Genomic DNA, 19,204 nt, shown 5'->3' with positions numbered 1-19,204 from the left:
CATGGCACTGTGTCCCAAGCCTGACTAGGAGGGACCACATATAAGAGTGAGAATTCAGTCACCAGAGTCCCATTCAATACCTGGCCTCTTTGCTGAAACCAGCAATAAAACTGCAAATTAGTGCTAATTGTGATGTGGACATACTCAGTCAGTAGACTGTCTCAGTCAAGTAAGAACACCAAAACCAGTAACAATAACCAATGACAGTGAGCGACTTCCATTGAAAGGCTACCACATCCTAACCTGCTTACTCGATTCGTATTCCCTTGACCGCTTCACTCATCTCTGAAATGCAGCCCCTTTTGGGGTGGAAGGTGGCAGCCTTCGAACACCACAGAGCAAGGTTGCACAATACTTTAGGACAGGGAGTAAACAACTCCTCATGCAACTGAAACCAGAATTTTACTATTCATTTGGAATTTGGCCACGACACTTCAGTTAACAGCCGTACTTTTGTGAAAAGTACCATGCCCCACGCAATCGAGATTCTATCACTTCCTTTCTGAGGTTATTCCACAGTCCAACAAACTTCATTCTTTGGAGAAATTTCCTGAGAGTAAGCCTACATATTCAACTCCTCAGTTTCACGCTAATTTTGTCCCTTGGACGACCCTAAACAATTCCTTCCCCCTCCTTGCTGTTTGTGTGATGGTTGCCATCTTGGCCAACATATCAGGGATGGAACTCCAAAGCCAAAAGTATAAACTGCTACGACTTCAAGAAAAGAGCCAGGCTCTCTAATTGGGACTGTACCAGACTCCTGTCTCTTGATGGAAGCGGCACAGAAGGGGATCTATAACACACCCCCTCCCCAGTGGGTTACATTTGCACTCTTCCAATACACACACATTGGTATGTCCCGTAACAAGACTATGCTTATGCTAGATTTTTTTCCCCTAGATTTTTTCCCACAGTTGCTACTAGAGCTGGTTAAACACACATGCATGCATACACACACACACACACATTTATTTTAATTCTTCATTCAAGATTTAGATGAAAAAATTGTCAAAATTATAAACTTTGCAATTTTTCAAATAGCTCTACTTGCAACCACTGTTGTAGGTCCACAAGTATTAGCAATGGGGGGAGCACCAGTGTAGACAAAATGCCAGGCAGCCTTCTGTATTTTAACCACCATTTATTCTAATCTTGCTCAGAGAGGGTCTAGACAACTTGGGGCTAAAGACACTGGTTGCCTTTCTAAACTGGAGCTGCCATTGCTGCTACCACAGTTTAAAAAAACCTAAAGGCCAGATCCGCCGCTGATGTAACCTGTTTTATTGGCTTCAATGGTGCTATGGCAAGTTACGCCAGGTAAGGATCTAGGCCAAAAAGTCTACCAACCCCCCTCCCTTCCCCCCCCCCCCCCAAAAAAAAAAAAAAAAGAACACCAAAAAACAAAAAACCCCGAGGTGTAGAAAAGGAATTCTAAAGCTGAATTACTTGGTCAGGAAACGTCCATTGACTTGCAGTAGTCATTGCTTCATGAAGCCCTAAGTTTGCAGTGCTTTTGATTTCTCTTCCAGCCCCTTAATTATTTTTGTTGCTTTTCTCTGAGTTCCCTCCAATATATCACACAGAATATGCCACATTATATCTAAAAGGGCAAAAGTATGGTGCACAGAAGCTTGTTTTAAAATTCTAGAATTCCATTTCTTGGGAAGGTTTCTAAGAGACACCAGGCTGTAAATGAAGAATGTATGCCCCATATAGCTGGATAATTTAAATGTATTTTCTGTGAATAAATCTACTCAGTGCTTTCTTGATCTGTACAGTCTTTTGCCATAGGGGCATAACATAAAAATACTTCAAAGGCTTTAACAAAATTCCCTCAAGATGTGATCTTCAGCATTTCAAAAGTTAAAGACACAATGTTTAAAGTAATCATGATGTATTTCCAAGGTACAACTTTTCAGCAACTCCTGTTCACCTGTTTTCTGAGCCAGAAATTATATCATATGTAACTTTGTGAACAGTCTATGTTATAAATAACAACAGTAAACTGAACCCGATTGTTGCTTTGTATTCATTTTTGCTTATTATCTTTAAATGAAGCAGGCAATACTTTGTATCCAAAGACCTCCACAGGTTAAGAATGTTTAGACTTGGATTCAGATTTCAGCACTGGTCTGTATTTCCGTAGTGAGCCAAAACAAGACCTTCAGATCTAACATTATGGACAAGATTACGTCTCACCTTTGCACCTTGGTTCTGTCTCTAACATAAATACAATTTTTAGTTTTAGTTTAAAGCCAAATGGCAGTTTTGAAACTGATGTTCTTGGCTAAGTCCAGGGTTCTTAATGCCATCCAAACTGTTTTATAACGTACTCCCCTTAACTGTGGCATATTCAGTGAGAATGCAGATGATCAACTGCAGCCCGTCTTGCATGGTTAACTCAATCAACAAAGTACTAATGATTCCAGCATGCTACAGCTTTTTTGGTTAATGAGAACCTTATTGACCAGATTTTTCCCTTTCTCCCAGGATCAAATGGCAATATGGAACAAGTTCTGGTAAACTGTAATATTAGTCTAAAGGCAAAATGCTGACCAGCGATGGCAGGACAAGATTGGTTAGATGGATGGTCCCATTTTTACTAATTGCTCAATTTCTGGTGGCTGTCCAATGCAACAGAAACACTGAGAAGCATTGAGCGGCAATAAGCACACAGGGCTACATTGGTACACACAGTTATGAGGCTGCAGCCTTTTGTTTTCCGAGAAATGTGCCTTTACGTTTCTAAGAACTCTCTCTGGTGGTAGAGTTCAGCAGCCATTTTGCATGCAGCTGTACAGTCGGAGACATTCAGGCTGTGCCCCGCATTCCTGGAGACTGCACTTTTTGTTGTTGCAATTTTCCTTAATCTAAAATAACAGTCATTTGGGTGTTTTGCACATGGAACTATAACAGCTAAATATGCCCTAAATTAAATGTAATGCTTATCACAGAATCGCAGGAGTGAGAGATGAACAACAACCCGCTAGGGGTTCTCTCATCCATTCCTAAATCAGACTTAAATTAGGGCCCGACCCAAAGCTCATGAAAACCAATGGAAAGAATCCCACTGACCTCAGTGGGCTTTGGATCTGGGCTTAGTTTCCTTACAAGAGATCGTCAAGTATGTTTTTCAGTCAGATTTTTCAGTGACTCTCAGGATGGGGTTTTCATTCCATTATTAGGGGAGAAAATTCCACAGTCTAATCAATCTCCTTCTTTACTAAACATTTCCTCCTATGAAGGAGGCAGTGTGTCCTACCGGCTAGGGCACTGGACAAGTATTCAGGAGACCTGTGCTTAATTCCTTGCTCTGCCATGGATTTGCTTGGTGACCTTGAGCAAATCACTTCCCTGCTTTGTGCCTCAATTTCCCCAACTGAAAAATGGGTATTATGATACTGAACTCTTTTGTAAAGTACTTTGAGATCTACTGATAAAAAGAGCTAGTATTATTATTTATTTTAATTTTTCTTATGCTCAGTTTCATCCCATAACTCCTGGGATTTGAAACCTCTAAATGTTTCCAATCCCTCCTTGGCTTTCAGACAAAAAGGAATAAAAAACTTAGGGTGCAAAAGAGTGACAGAGACCAGGAGGAGAAAGATAAGAAATGATTGATCCTCCAGAGGCCACTTTTTGGACTTGACTGATTTTCCAAGATTGTTTGGAATAACTGCCTGTTAGAGAATATGCTCAGATTGGCAACAGGTATTTTGTTTTGTTGCTTCATCTTTAAGACGTGCTTTTCTGTTTAAAAGGGTAAATATCATTGAGCAAAGTTGTAGCAGCAGTACATGCTTGTCTTCAGTTCCCTCCTAACAATGTGCTCAAGCCAGCTTCCCGGAATTCAGACACTTAACTTCACCAGCCTGAGAGCTCTTCATCTCAGGTGCGTTCTCTTCTTATCTACAGTGGCAAATATTTCCATCCATTTCATGGTCCACTCCACCACATCACTCCCCTCTCTGCTGGTTGTCTGGGGCTTGGGGAACTCAGACAGTTTCCAATACTCCCACTCTCAAGAAGCAGCATCTTCCAATCGACAGCTATGAACACCGTGGAGAGACAGAGTAACAGCAGACGCCTCCAAACTTTAATCCTGCCTGTGTCTTTGATGTGCTGGGCATACTTATGCTCCTTTTCAAGTCACGCTCTAGCAGAAAGGATGGGGTGCACTTACACTCCTTGAAAGCAGAGGCGGGGAACACAGAGTGGAAAGACAACAGGAGAAAAAGGCAAGTACCTGATTCTCCTCTTTGTGCCCAGACACAACCAGGAGCCTGGAGGACCTGGGCAAGGAGGAAGTCCCCCAACTGAACCAATAGAGGCAACCTTAGGAGGTAAGATTATTCCGCTAGCAATATGTGTTTCTAAAGAGAAACGCAATATGTATTTCTAAAGGGTAACTCAGGATCTGACATCTACCAATCCATCAAGCATGGGAACACCAGGTGCGGGGTGTGCATATGTGCATGTGTAAAATAATTGTGTCTCACCTTTCTCCTAGAGACACACACAGAGACCACCAGCAGGTTGGAAATTTTCAGTGGAAATTTGTTTTCAGTAATTTTTTTTTTAATTTATTTTAATTCACCCCCCAAAAAATGTACAACACAGATTCAGATCCCATATTAGGTGACTTCAGCCCATCTCTGCCTCGTGCTGGAAGATGCGAGTCATCCCCTAACAACATGGCCTAAGATAAGTGCAAGTCACTCTTGGCTTCATTTTATTTCTTTGGGCATCAGGAGAGTGGAGCATGCAATGTCTGACTTGCAATTCCAGACAGTGGTTTCAGTATAAAATAAATTAAAGCTAAAGCAAAAGTAAATGTCAAAATGTATTAAAATAATAAATAGTGGTCTAGGGCATTGGCAGTGCCAGTTTCTGCACTGTAGACCTCCTTCATTACAAGACTTTTGACTTCATTATATCCCAACGCCAGGAAAAACTGGTAGTCTTCCACTCACTTGTAAAGGTGCACAAAGATGAATTAAGTAATAAATCTGGTTATAAAAATGTTACTCCAGCTGGCAGGAAGGACCATCTGGTGGCTAATTGGGATTTAGGACAGAGATTCAAAGTCAGGATCTATCACTAGTGTCCCAGGTGACCTAGATCAAGTCACCCACTCTCACCATGCCTCAGTTTCACCATTTGGAAAACAGCAATAATAATAATACTCCACAACAGACCTTTGAGGCTGAATTCATTAATGTGTGAAATACAAATGACCAAAAAACGGAGCATATTTTTTTTCTTCTCTCTTAGTACCATGGACCATAGCAAATACATGGAGAGGTGCTGTTATCAAATAATGCATTCTGTTGAAATTACATCTCGTTATACTTACAAAAGAACCAATGAGAAAGAGTTAAGATGGTCTTGTGGTTAAAGCATTGGACTGAGGCTCAGGATATCTGGGTTCAATTAATGACTGCTACAGACAAGTAACAATAAACAATAATAATAATATTGACTGTTCATATCACAGAACTTATGGTGAGTTAATTCAAAACACAGATAACAGAGGACACACCACACTACTGTACCCATGCAAGGAAAAGGCAGAAATGCACAGATAAATATACCCTGATCTTTTCCAAGGGAACATAGTCAGATATATTGTAGCAGAAGATCAACAAGGCAAACACTCTGTTTAAGACTGTAGTGAATATAAAGGGCCTGATTCTCCATTCCTGTGTCTCCACTTACACCTGGGCAAAAAGATCCCATTCAGAGCCAGTAGCATTTTACACAATTTGCACAGCTGCAAAACGATGACATAACATCATAGCCAGTGGCGAATCAGGCTGAGTGCCCCAAGCCAGTGGCATAGTGGAAATGAAATCCTTCGGATGCTTAGCTGTAGAAAGCAAGGACAGGAGGTGAATAAGTGAAAGATTTTTTTTGCTCCCTCTCCCGCCAGATAAAAGCCTGAGGAGCCCACCCCTGATGATCAAATATTATTATTAATCATATTTATTATGGTAGTGCCTTGGGACCACCCAGAAAGGGGACCCATTGTGCTAGACACGGCACAAAGACAGAGTAGTCGTTCCTGCCCTGAATAAAAAAGTCAAAGGTGCCTAAAACGGTCAGTGGCATTAACTGCTATTATTCTTAATCATATTGCAGGCTAGCACACGACAACGCATTCCCTGAAATCAGTGTAGCTATTCAGCTAAAATTACCAGAACACTTGCAGGTTACAGCCATTTGTCACTGAGTCATGGAAACATCAACACGCTTTCAGGGAGTGGTTGGAAAGGAAAAAAGAAAAGAAAAAAAGCCAAAAGGCTATATAAAGGGGGATCCACATTACAAATTAAATTATATCCCGGGGGTAGCAAGGATGTAGTAGCTCTGATGTAGACTATGCCATCTCTGACTAAGGAGGCAGCATGTGTAATTGTTAGAAAAGGGAACCAGGAATCAAGCTGCCTGGCTTCTGTTCCCAGCTGTCACTGCCTATCTGGCCGAAGGCAAATTACCTCTTTGTACCTCAGTTTCCCCATCTGTGAAATAAGAGTAATAGTACAGATCCTCAGGTAAAAGGCGCTATAATAAGTCCAAAAGTATTGTAAATTTTATGCAGTGTATTAAAGAAGTTTTCTAAAGGTCAGAGGTAAGTGGGGAATAATATATACGATCTGAAAGGGAGACCTTATAAAAATAAGATTACAAGTCTGACTGATGGACTACACAGAAAAAATTTAGGACTGTGTGCTGGCTGCAAAGAAATGATTTAGAGGCACATAGGTAAAGAATTTCAAGAGAGACTAATAATGAATTAGAAAGGATCAGAACCGAATCATATATGGACATCACCAATGGCATGCAGTCACCCTTCTAGGAAATTGCTTTCTTGTTCCGCTGAGTTTTCTGACACGGTGTAAGTGTGACGAGGCCAGGCAGGCTAACTTACTTTTTCCTTTTGTCTTGTACATGTTCAACCTCCCTCTTCTACCTAGCATTTAAAAGCCTCAGTATAAAGATACTTCCAATAAGCCAATGAAGTATCATTCCCATTAAACAGGTGAGGAAAACAAGACGCACACACAGCTGTTAAACATCTTGCCCCTTAATCACTCTTAACAAGTCAGTGGTGTTGCTGGAAATAAAATCCAGGTGTCCTGAGTGTTTCCCAGTCCTGAGTTCCAACCTCTATTTTAATATTCTATTCTGTTGACCATCACCAAAGTAGTGGGGCATCATCCATGTAAAAATCAACAGCAATAGAAAAGTCCCTAGTGGACTTTGTGGAATCTCCGGCAGTAGTCCAGCAGCTTCTCTCTATGGTGTAATTTGATTCTAAACCATGGGCATGATCTTACGGACACTTACATATGTAAACAACTTTATTCATGTAAATAATGAGGAAGGATGGTCATATGGTTAAGGCACTGTGCTGGCTACTCTGGTAGGTCAGTACGTAATTCCCAGCTCTGCCATAAGCCTATTGTAGGGCCTTCAAGCATGCCAACCCTAAGCATTCTGGAAATCATGAGATTTTTAAACATAATATATTTGAGTTCTTACTTTCCTTGGGGGGTGGGGGAGAACCTTCTGGGTTCACATTTTCAAAGCTTTCCTCCACAGCCACAAAGGTTAGAATTTATTTGTAAATGAATGCTGAAATCATCATATACTCACATGACTCCAACAGTTCAGACTTTAAGAAAAACCCCAAATATTGCAAGACCCATGATAAAAATCATCAAAATTGGCAATGTGGACTTTGGACAAGTCATTTAATGGCTCCATCCCTCAGTTTCTCATTTCTAAAGGTGGGGATAACATTCCCTTTGTTTGTCTTGTCTATTCAGAGTGTGAGTTCTCCAGGGCAGTCTTACACAGTGTATGTACAGCACCTAGCACAACAGGGATCTTGACTGGGGTCCAGATATAGGCATTTCTATGATATAATAAGAAGTAGCCCCATTGGATTACTCATGTGAGTAAAGTTACTTACATGCATATTTGCAGAATGAACTGCAAATATTTAGTATAATTTAAATGAACTGAAGTGACATAATATATCGAAGGGTCTATATTGTCAAAACATTTTCAATTCTGACACCCAAAAGAAGCTATAAACCTTGTACAATCTTTGTTTACAAAATAAATTTCAAAAAAATAATTGGCTAGATTATTGGGCCAAATCCTGTACGGGGGTAAGTCGGTGAAGTTACTTATTTACCCCAGTTGAGGATCTAGCAAATTATCTTTAACATATTGGCTGAAACCAAACACAAATAAATAGTGAGATCCACCCCATTCTGTGGGCAGTCCAAGTCCCCCTTGCTCCGAGTCATAAATTAATGCATTTCATAACGAGCCTTACAAAACAGACATTTGGGATTTGCACATCTGTGAAGCATATGACACACTTTTGCATGTAAAAGAAATAATTTTGCAATGCATCAATCTGACAGCTTTAGATTCTGAGGGACATTTAATATAAGGAAGTAATTTACACCCTAGAAAATCTGCTGAAGTTTCAGATTTATAAAATACTATTTATATATATAATAAATGTATATAGAAAAATTTTATATATATATATATATATATATTTCATCATTATTTGCATTATTATAGTGCCTTTCGTCCCAAAAGCTCCTAATGCACTTTACATACATTATCTATATGTGGTATTTCTAAGACTACTAACACTTGATAGTGAAAGCATATTATTTAGGAACCACTTCCCCCATCACTGAAATGAGGCTACATCAAGAGCTCAACTCGACACATGGAGATCAATTTAGGACAAGAAGTGAAAAGTGCCACATTCAGTTGAAAACACAGGGGGAATTTAGGCAGGCAGACAGTAAATAACCAAACCGGAATCTGATTCGGACACTGTAGTTAACTGTCATTCATTTATGAAACTTGCTGTAAAATTTGTAATGATAATGAACACAAGGGACCTTGGGTTTATGGCCCATTCAAAACAGGACAACTCCAGCAGCACAGCAACCCACAATACCTTGGTAGGGTTCACTGTGGTCTATTCACCATTGACTCAGAAAGAAGAAAATGTACAACCATCTATACAGAATTCATGAGAGAGCTCAGTAAAACGGGTTACAAAGCTCCTCTGCTGTGAAGCCTGAATTTATGGCGGATCAGGCTATGTTGAGAGAAAGGCTGATCTTGTGGCCAGCACGCTCGACAGCAACGCAGGAGATTCTCGACTCTGCCATTGACCTCCTACATAACCAGGGCAAATCACTCAATCTCTATGCCTCCATTCCCCCTCTACAAAATGGGAATAATGAAATTTCCTCTCTCCTGTTCTTCGACTGTCTTGGTTTATATAGTTTCTGAGTTATTCAGGGCAGGACTTTCTATTATTATGTATGTACAGCACCCAGTACAGTCCAGTTTCAGGTGTAACCGTAACCACCCTCATCAGGCCCTAGCTCCTCCCCTCCCCACTCTACCCCACAGCCTCTTTTATATAATCTGTGATTCAGGTTGCTGTAATCCACGTCATCTCTGTTCATTACAAGCACTATGTTATGTCTGTGGTGGGGAAAGCGAGAGAGAACAACCAAATGAGAGATTGCTGCACTGTGTACACTGCCATTTGCTGACATTAATGGCAACTGAAATCAAGAATCACAGCTGTTGCAGTAGCAGTGAAAGGCATTAATGAGGCTACTAAGACGCTCATCCCCAGAAAAAGCGCAACTTGCTCACAATGAGGAACATTTTATTCTACTACAGTACCTGCTGTACAGTAAAACCAGATGAGTTTCACACTGTTTAGCCTAGGCCTGGGTTTTGCAAAGAGAATGGTACACAAGAATTAGCTAAGCCGGGTAGTAAAAATGTTCTCAGGACCGGTCCCTAAAGCTGTAGGACAGGCAGCACTTTTGCTTCACAAGGCCTTCCTCTCTTGGCAGTCTGGGTTCTAATCAACTCAGAATCGCCAAGCAAAACTTAGTCTAAATTGCTGAGTTCCACAGAGTCGCTGGCTGAAATCATGCCACTGCCATGAAAGTCACATGATTTCAATCAGAGCCAAAAAGTTCTCTGCACTTTTCCAAAGTTCAGGGAACTCACTGGAACTAAGTCATGATTTCAGAAGGACTGCTCAGAGAAAAAGGTACTGATCAATGTGAGCAAGGGGGACAGAATCTGCCCCTAAATATTCATAGACTTGGAGCATTGGCTTTTACTCACATATCTCATGCAAATATCATTTAATTGATTATAAACAAAATAAAGCTAGGACAGAGAAGACTAACATTTGTGCCTATTGGATGAACAACCTGAATTACAATATTAAAATAAAAGAAACTGCACATCTTTCAACCATCACAACTCTGGGCCAAAGTGAGTTTTCAGCACCAAATAAAATCAAACTCCTCCATGTTCTTTGAAATAAATCTAGATGAGTTCAAGCAGTGATGCTCAGATTTAAGAAAGTTTTAGGGAGTTAAGATCTGGGCTTCTGGTTCAAGCCTGTAAATGAGAACAATTTTTAAAATGGTTTTGAAATCTAGCAAATTTTGAATAAATATTAGGCCAGACATACGTCACCAAGAAGAGATCATCCCAGAACGATCTGCCTTATTAGTTATGTGAATTTGATTTCCCTTTTTATCTCAAACCCTACAGAATACAAACGAGGGGATTTGAGGGTGGCAGGGTGCATTTCAAGATACTGGGAAGTCCATGAGGCTTTCAGAGCTTGGATTTATATTCTACATCTTGAATTCATTGTCTCCTTCTCCACCTCCACCCTCCCCAAATCCTATAAGCATGACAGAAAAAAATTAGCCAGAGGTACAGGTCACACCTTCGAGGGCACTAAGTTCTACTCAAAATCAATAGAGAGAATGCGAGTCTCAAACAGCTGAAGCAGAAGGAATGATGCATTGATGGCTTTACATACAAGGAAACAAAGGCACTCGAGAACAACCCTAAACCCCACTGCCTGGTGAACACAATGCTCATTTATTCAACCACCTGAACCCTGAGAACACTAGCAAAGCAGTGCAAAAAAGACACCTGTTCTTTCAGAATCTTTGTGTGTCAATGTAGGATATTTCACAGCTCATTTTCTCTTAGGGATGAGTCCAGATCAAAGTCCCAGATTCAGACACCTGCAAACTTTTAGATGCAGAGGGTCAATATTAGCATTGAATTTAGTCCCAATTTTTGCAGTGGTTTCCTACCTCTATAATGGCTCAACCAAAGCCCTAGATCTGGAAACTTCATAGGGGTTCCTACTCCCAAACTGGAAGCAGAAACAAATTTCACAACTTTTTCACCCCTGCTATAATGGGCCAAACTATAATCCTGGATCCAAACACTCCTGAACTTTGCAGGTTTCAGCCATACAGATTTGAACCTGAATTTTGGGGCTCTAGTTTTTAACTACCATACACTCCAGGTTTAACCTGTTGTGTTATTGACCCTTCTGCCAAAACCCTTTTTGAATGCAGAAGCCAGGAACAGCAGCCTATACAGTGCGCTACATTCATTTTGTTTTCAGTTGTTATTTTAAAGCGGATGGGCAAGTTCATCAAAACCACCTAAGTGGCTTAGGGAACCTTTTGCCATATTATCAAAAATGACTTAGGCGCTGAAGAGTCTAAGATCTATGGAAAGTCAATGAAACTTAGAGCCAGATTCACAAAAGCACCAAAAGATGCAGATAGAAGCCTAGTCAAAAGCTCCTACCATTGGCCACGCACCTAACTTCCATTGACTTTCAATGGAAGTTAGGCATCTCACCTGCTCAGGTATATTGTTCTTTGATAAGAAGAATCAAAACTGCTCCCCATATTGAAATACAATGTAACTCTGAACAATGTACTTACATTTCTGAAGTCTGTGGACAATATTATAAATGTAATTGTCTTTATTTCCATTGTGACCTGTAAGAATAAACAGAATTTTTTCTTAAAATAACACAAAGCACTGAAAGATTGTATTTGGTTGTGATCACTGCCCCATCCTATCCCAACCCCAGACAGCAGTGATGCGTCTATACTTGCAGCCTCTCTCTAATATCTAGAAGAAAATCAGTCTCTTCATCTTAGACGAAGATGTCCCTGGAAGATTATTCCTGCATTGTCACCTTCCGTCTCCTAATGCAGGCAGGCTTTTCATTGCTCTCTCTGACAAGGAAGACTGGATCCATAATGCTCCTTGCTCCTGCCAGTCCAAGACAAGCTGAGATTGCTAAACTTTGTTCTGATCGGCAGCAGTGCTTAGAGTTATGGATAGTCCTTGGGTGCTCATGCCGCTGGCTTAGGGAATTCATTTCAGTGACTGAGAAGTAGAGGCATGAAAGATACAAATTCTTTCATCTTTTGATTAAACTAGTTTACCAACTGAATTATATAAATGTGTTACAGTGGGGGAAGCCAGTAACATAAGCATAGCAGTATTCTTAGAGAAGCTTTGCCTGTATATGTTTTAGTTTGAGATGCAGCCTTCACAGGAAATGCTAGGGTTTGTAGTAATTGGGTAGTAGAATAGCTCAATATAACCTTCTAAGGATGCTCCTGGTCATGCAATTTCTGATGCTCAAGTTTCCTCCTCCTTCTCCCAGTTATTGCTCCCAGAATTCCTATGGGTGCGGGGGGAAGGTGATGGAAGAAAGGGGCACACTCACGAGTTTAATAAGGAGGATGAGAATAATCAGTCTCAATCAAAATCAGAGCTAAGGCTGGAAATACAAATGAACACAGAAATGCTTCTTGCTGCCCTACTCAGGAGCCTTAAGAAAGGTCCTCTGAATAAGGACGGAAGTATGGAGCGAGGTTCCACATTACTGCCTCAATACTGCAGAAAGGACTGTGCTTTGCAATGCTACTTTAGATTCCATAAGAGATCTTGCACTGCACTGCTGCCCCAGACATTTTAAGAGGGTAGGCAAATATGACCAAGAAAGGTTTGCTGTTCTGATTCACAGCAGCTGCTCAAGATTACACCATATCTGGACTCTACACAGAATTAACAAAGCTATGCTGTCTAGCCCCACGATGCCCAGAGATACTGAGAACCTCCACCATATTCACGTATGTTTCTAATTGAAAGTATGATATTTTCCATGATCTGCTCCATAAACACCAATTGTACAAGGGGACCTTGCCAGAGATGTAGGTATGTTGTGCCTGATTTTCAAAAGTGACTTGTAATTTTGGACACCTCGCTTTTTTTGGGTGCCCAAGCTGAGATGCCTCAAAAGGGTCTGGATAGTCAGAAAATGCTGAGCACCCACCTTCTTGAAATCAGGAGCCTTTTACGTGTCTCAGGATGGGCACCCACAATTGCTGGTCCAAAAATTTAGGCCATCGTATTTCTGCCGTGTCCTACCCCACTCCACCCTAGGATTCTGAACATTCTCAAAGCAAATGTAACTTGCTGCTTTGGGGTAGCAGAGAACATCCCATTTTCCTGCTTCTCCCACTTCCTCCATCGAACATTCACTTCTAATTGTTGTACGTGGCAGTTTCAAAAGACTTGCCCCAAATTTTGAAGAGGGAGAATGATCAGGTTCACAGATAGGAATTTGAGTGGAGAGCTGCATTATAGCACTCACCCCATTTAAATTGTTCAGCAGTCCAAGACTCTCAGCATGTGTGTGAGAGGAGAAGAACAGAAAGTAGAGCTAAATACACTGAATACATTGTTGGCTATGAATAGCTCCGGATATAGATGAGAGCTTGGAAAGTCTTGGGCACTAAAGAAATTATGGCCATATTTTTTTAAACATCGGCTTTAAGTTCATATTCGGAATAAAAGCACCAGCTTGTTTGTAGTGTGAAAAACAGGAGAGAGGAAAGTTTGGGGATAAAAATAAAAGTGGTATAAGGCCAAATGGATGACCAGGTTAATAGTTGTTTGGTTGCCCTTTGGGGGACTGTGGTTTATGGAATTGAGAAGTATCCCTTTAAACAGATTGGGGGTCATCTAGTATTGGGGCTGCCCTTGTTTGGGGGAATAGACTCAATTCCTAATAGTTCTTTTCCATATGTAATGTCTATGACCCTACCAGTTGCTATATCTTAGACCTAGAGATGGGTTGTAATCATCCAAAGATGATTTCTGTCTTGCACTAGAGGTGGGTCTAACATGAATGTTTGGACCAGAATTCACCCAAATTGGGAGAGGGAGGAAGGAGTGATGTAAGGATGAGTTGTTTGTGCCCAGATCAAAATTTTGCAAATGATCCCTTTCACTAAAATGACCTGAGCCAAATCTCTGGAGCTGAAGAACCCCCAAGATAGCAGTGTTTGAAATCCAAACCTGGTTATGAATGTTTGCATCTTAAGCCTCTCTCTGCTCTGCAAGCATGAAGCACTTTTCATCAAAGGGTCTCAAAGAACTTTGCAAAAGTGTCTAACTATCACTATCCCCATTTTACAGATGGGAAAACTGAGGCACAAAGAGGCGGAAGTGACCTGCACCAGCCACACAGCAATAGAACCCAGGTCTCCTGAGTCCAGTAGACCACACTGACTCCATGATCCTCTACAGGTTGCTAAACCACTCCGGCCATCCTCCAGACAAACACTTCCTTGAAACCCAAGTGAAGAACAGCGAAAAGAGAAAGGAACAGAGTGCTTTGTGTCTGGTCATTTTCACATTCCTTCGCCCCAGATTCTCTTTGCCTCTCTCCCGTTCTGCAGGTAGCAGGTGACGCCAATGGAAATCAATTGAAAAAACAAACAAAACAAAACAAAAAAACACCCAAAAAAACCCAAGGTCAGATAATCCAATCATTCCTACTTTATAACCCACCCCTGTTCTTGGAAAATAAAACAGTTGACTTATTCCATATGAAGTTGCAGAGTTTTCACTTATGATCACTCAAAAGTAAGATCTGTGCATTTCTGTCCCCAAAACAGCACGTGCCATTCCTAACCTATCAATAATACCTTCCTTCTACTGAGCTGTGTTTTTTCACAAAAAAACAATTCCACACTTACAACTACTAGATAACAGAAAAAATAGTTTGAAACAAAGTCATTCTACTTCTACATCTACATCGTCCTTGTTTATTTCCTGGATTATCTCAATAGTTAAAAGACACTTCCAAAACGTAATTCGAATGGTCAGTGCTGTACACACTTCCCCCAGTTACTAAATTTAATGTTATGTTTTGGTAAGAAAAATCTCTTCTTTGTAGTTTATTTGAAATGAGAGTTTATCAGCAATAACAGCTAAATGAAAACACAGCTTCAAATCTGTCCAGGATAGCCATAGACTGAAGACTACTTTTTAAACTTTGTATTATTTGAGTCTACCTCAATAGTCATTTTCTTCCTTGAACACTTGGCCTATATTTAGAAAACTTTCCATTAGACAGTACAACATATCAAGAAAAAAGATTGTTCTATCCCCTCTACAAAAGTTAAAAGTGTTTAAAGATCTCAGTAGATGATACTTTTAAGTAAGCTCTTAAACAAAACAAGTGTAAAACTCTTAAATTATTTGAAAAGGCAAGCATCCTCTATTCTAAACTTATTTTTTTAAAGTGAAAATCCCTCCTCCCTCCTCCTGGCAACAAAACAAATAATAAATTTCACAGAAAGAACTACAGCCATGCATTAATATGCAAAACATCTACATTCAGATTGGAAATGGCCATATGAGTTTGCCACAAGATTAGCTTGATAAATTACAGAGTTTGTTCTTCAAGAGTGTGTCCTATTTTCAGCTGTGAGGGGAGTGGGGAAGAATAGCCTTTTAAAAACTCTAAACATACACTGTAGAAGCAAAGGACTGAGCTTTTAGCAAACACTTTTTAAAAAAACCTAAGGTCAACAGTATCACATTTTCAGAAGTGAAGTATGCCCAACAAAAAATAAAACTTTTGTCACAGCATTTTCACGTAAAACAGGTTTATTGTATCAGAGATATTGAGCAGCAATAAAGCTGCTGTTTAGCTCAGAAAATGCACTTTTTAAAAGTTTGATCTAGTTTATGTTAAAGTATTTGAGGAGGTTGGATGGGGTTGGAAACAACATTGTACTACTGGCAAAACTATTTGGAAAACAGTTTCTATTTACCCTCTTTACTGACCTAAGAAGAAGTCTTCACTTCACAGGTAGCAAAGTTTCCTCTTCTTTCTTCACTGGAATAGTCATATTTTCATTCAAGCACATTGCATTACTGAGACTGAACTGATCATAAAAGAATATTGTTTCCAATCTTCTAGTTACTACAGAGAAGAAAGAAGGAAAAATGCAGTCCAGTCAGGTATTCTTTCCTTGTGAAAAGTAAATCCAGTATTCTGGAACGAGTTCAAACATAGGGCTTGACAGGCAAGGGAAATCAGCTTTGCACTGAGCATGCTTAGTCCTGCACTGCCTCTGCATGGAACACACTTAATGAACATTACTTCCTTCCCAGTGGTTACTCCTAGTGGAAGTCCACACCCCCTACTCTTTCAGAAGTCAGGAATGCAGCTGAAACCAAAGTCCAGAAAACAGGCCTGATACCCAGACAAGGCCCCACAGATCAATAAACTCAGGTTGTGACCTGCAGGTCAGTTTGTCAAATAGGACACATCAGGGTGAGTTTTTTCTACACTTGGTAGAGTTTGCTTTATGCTTCAGCTAAAGCTACTCTCTCCCCTAAGAAAATAAAACTGGAGCAGCTTTTAAAGAATGGTTAATTGCTCTGATAACATACTGCAATTTTCTTTCAAATCTAGTCCTCCCAAACTCACTTTAAAATAAGGAAAACATTTCCTGCTGAAATTTATCATACAGAATTAGATTTTTAGGTTCCCATACAAACGTTACTTGAATTAGCCATGGAAATGGATTATCCAGAGACACAACCCTCTGATTTAAATATTTAGGGACCAATCCAGTTCCGTTTTAATCCAGGGGAATTTGACATTATCTTCAATGGAAATAAGACCAGGGCCTTAGATCGCAAGCTCTGTCTGCTTCAAAGACCTGTACAGGATGGAGCACATTGTCGGCACTATAATAATTACAATATTGCCATCTCTAGGTGTTTAAATATCATAGATCAGACCCCCACACCTTAAAAAATCATAAAATTGGCTTAAAAATCATGATTTTTTTAAAACCTAATAAAAATAACCCCAAATATATTATTATTTGCTTTTTGGATTTTGAGACTTTAGTTTACACTTAGGTCACATTTTTCAGCTTTTCTTCACAGCCATAAGGCCCAGAAACTTATTCTTTTTTAAATGAAAGCTGATATTCTCATGACTCCAGGAGCTGAGGCTTTAGTAAAAACACCAAATACCATGAGACTCCCACCAAGGGTACGTCTACACTGCAGCTGGATGGGCACGAGAAGACAGATGTGCTAACTCTGCTCAAACCAGCGCACTGAAAATAGTAGCATGGCCATAGCAATCTGGGCAGTGGTTCCTGCTCAACCCTGTGGGTATGTTCTCAGGCAGCCAGTCCTAGTTGCCAGCCAGGCAGCCAAGGCCACGCTGTTATTTTTAGCGTACTAGGTTGAGTAGAGCTAAGCGCATGTCTGTCTATCTGTATTGGGCGGCGGCAGCACCTCTCCTCTCTCCCCCCCCCCCCCCTCCCCCCGGCTGCTGTGTACACATTCCCTAAAACTGCAAGAGGAATAAAATCACAAAAGTTGGCAACAATATGGGCCAAATTTATCCCTGGTTAATTCCATGAACTGCAGTAGAGTTCTCCAGAAATGAATGAGACCCTGCATTTTAAACTAGAGATGGGCCTGAACCAGAACTTTGTGTGTTAATAACTCCAAATGCGGGAAGAGATTGGATCCAGATTTGAACTCTATATTGGGTGAACCAAAACTCTGGATCCAAAAGCTTCCCGAACTTTGCAGCTTAGAGTTAGGGATCTCTACTTTTAATCACCATTGGGTTGGGACTAAATTAGTCTGGATCAACCAGGAACTTGTCTGAACCCCTTGCCCGGAATGGGAACTAATTTTTAGAAGTGTAGTTCACATATCTCTGAACTTCCTAGTTTTGTTCCGGGTCATAAGAGAAAGTGCCATGATGAAGGCAAGTCTTGCTGTATTTGTGGCCTGCATAAAACCAAGAAATACTAACGTACATTAACGAGAAATGTTAACACGGCTCAGATAAGTATCTGCACTCTGCTAACCACAACTGAACATACAGACCAAAGGAGGTTTCCCATTGCACATTTCCATTTCACACTACAAAGTTTGCCTTTGCAAGTGACTTTGAGGGCAACAAAAGCAGACAAATGCACTGGATTCTATATCTGGAACATCTTTCCAACTTTCTTGAGTTTCTCAATCAACTTTCTCAACCATGCAACAGAGCTACATGAACTTCCTGTTGCTACCTACTATGGTGTCATTAAGCCCTTGGCATCAAGAGGCATTAGAGAGCAATCCGTATTCACCAGCAATAGAAGTTACCAGTGCAAACAAATTCATTTTTCTTTAAAACATCATAGTGAGGTCATCAATGAATGAAGTGCCATAGCTGTAAGGTTGCAGCCACCCATTCTGCCACCAAAGATCTCTGATGTCCCAGTAATATTACCGATAAATTTATTGAGTCCCTTGTGGTGCCTGTATGTTCAGGATCCATTTTCTATTTGAGTGCCACAACTCTGAAGGCACATTGCAAATATGCAGTCTGAGTCACAATGGAGGGAACAGACTGCTGATTCCCTTCATGCCTAATTACCCATAAGCACTTGGCATGGTGACTTATTTAGCAGAGTGCTGGTCTAGCTTGCAGACGAATCCTTTGTCCAAATGGAATGCATTCCATCTCCAATTTTCTTCCTGAAAGAAAAATAATATGGGGCATTCAAGTCCAAAAATAATTCTCTCTTGAATTATTTGGCATTTGGAAGCTATCCAGCCCTGTAGGCCAAAGGTGCTGTGTTTGTAATTAGGCACTAATGTTACCCGAGTTTAGCTAAGTGTTCCCCATTTTCACAGGGTGATTGGCCCATTAATGGGAGAGGGGCCTAGCCCCATCTGTGACTAACAAGCTGCTTCTCTGCTGAGCCTGTGGGGCTAGGGGTTCAGGTGATAGCCTAAAGAACACCAGGTCCTTTAAAAGGCCAGCAAGAACTTAGTGGAGCTGGAGAAACTGCGGGGAGCAAGAAGTTGAGTTCCGGTACTAGGCCTGATGGCTGTGGAAAGGAGCTAGCCATTTATGTGACTCCCAGGCAGGCAGTCTGAGTGAGAATGCAAGGAA

At 40.6% G+C, this 19,204-nt stretch overlaps 1 long non-coding RNA gene across 1 annotated transcript in view; it reads right to left on the bottom strand.

The window, feature by feature from the left end:
• The window catches only part of LOC137162797 (uncharacterized), an 81,610-nt gene extending 65,347 nt beyond the window's left edge, over positions 1–16,263 (bottom strand). Inside the window, exons 1-2 of the long non-coding RNA XR_010922500.1 lie at positions 16,063–16,263; positions 11,847–11,903 (exon numbers count right to left, since the gene is read on the bottom strand). This is a non-coding gene — a long non-coding RNA (uncharacterized lncRNA). The remainder of the gene's footprint in view (positions 1–11,846; positions 11,904–16,062) is intronic.
• Between the last annotated feature and the right edge of the window lie 2,941 nt (positions 16,264–19,204).

This window comes from Emydura macquarii, unplaced genomic scaffold (assembly GCF_026122565.2).
Source record: "Emydura macquarii macquarii isolate MOO-44397 ecotype Brisbane River unplaced genomic scaffold, CSIRO-AGI_Emac_v2 contig_312, whole genome shotgun sequence".
Lineage (NCBI taxonomy): Eukaryota > Metazoa > Chordata > Testudines > Chelidae > Emydura > Emydura macquarii.
The sequence above is the reverse complement of the archived record's forward strand: the minus strand, read 5'-3'. Positions and strand labels throughout refer to the sequence as shown.